The sequence below is a fragment of the Terrapene carolina genome, unplaced genomic scaffold, assembly GCF_002925995.2.
Source record: "Terrapene carolina triunguis isolate 2854851 unplaced genomic scaffold, T_m_triunguis-2.0 Scaffold58, whole genome shotgun sequence".
NCBI lineage: Eukaryota > Metazoa > Chordata > Testudines > Emydidae > Terrapene > Terrapene triunguis.
Window position 1 is genome coordinate 94,526,551 of NW_020664409.1, and position 1,006 is coordinate 94,527,556.

General features: G+C 46.7%; 1 non-coding gene across 1 annotated transcript; it reads left to right on the forward strand.

Moving 5' to 3' along the window:
- The first annotated feature begins 792 nt into the window (after window positions 1-792).
- Window positions 793-1,006, forward strand: LOC112101729. The gene has a single exon (XR_002907684.1). It is a non-coding gene; the product is annotated as a small nucleolar RNA U3 (small nucleolar RNA).

Here is a 1,006-nt window from a genome sequence, read left to right on the forward strand (position 1 = left end):
AATACCATTATACAAGGCACTGGTGAGACCTCATCTGGAATACTGTGTGCAGTTCTGGTCTCCCTTGTTTAAGAAGGATGAATTCAAACTGGAACATGTACAGAGAAGTGCTAATAGGATGATCCGAGGAATGGAAAACCTGTCTTATGAAAGGAGACTCAAAGAGCTCGGCTTGTGTAGCCTAACCAAAAGAAGGCTGAGGGGAGATATGTTTGAAATTTTGATAGGGTTTCTCTGGACTCTGGCCTGGTTCAAAGGAAAGTCTACGGCCGTGTATACTTGCTTTTAAGTCAAAGCTTCTAGAGTGGTTTCCAGAAAAGTTGGGAGTTCCTGCTCCCTGGAGAACAGTGAGACTGGTCCTCAGGTTCAGGAAACACCCCTTGTTGGTCAGCCTGGCTCCCCACTGCTTTCACAATTTTGGTCTGTGGTGCCAAAGAAACATGACGTGGGTGTCCAAAACTGCATAGGCAGGTGTTTCTAGAGAGCTCTTGCCTTGGCTAGCTAGAGGATTGTTGTCTTAGGCATCACAGAGCAGGGAGAAGAAGAAGATTGGTGGAGTGGCCTGTCTGTGTCTTCAGTTTATGCAAATGAAAGGAGATGGCTGCTTTGAGCAGCTTTGCTTTGATGGGCAGTCTAGGGAAGGGGGCCATGGAGGGCAGAGTTGAGAGACAGGTTCTGCTCATGTGGGGCTTCTCATAGTGCTCTCTGTCTCATGAAGGCCAAATTCTAGGAACCACAAGTTAGAGAGCAATGTGCTAGAATGGCCTGTGACTGGCAGGAGACAAGCTGGTTAAGGCTATGCTTTCAGGGATCATTTCTCTAGTTGGTGACTAGAGAAGGGTAGCTTTGAAAAGCTGATCTTGCTAACCACAATGAAGAGTTATAGTGTTTCCTTCTGAGCATGAAAATAGTAGAGAGTGCTGTTCTATGGCAGCTGCTTTCTACTGTAGAAGAGTGTCTTGCTCTTCCTGAGAAGAGCAGGGGAAGGATACACAGTCTGAGTGGT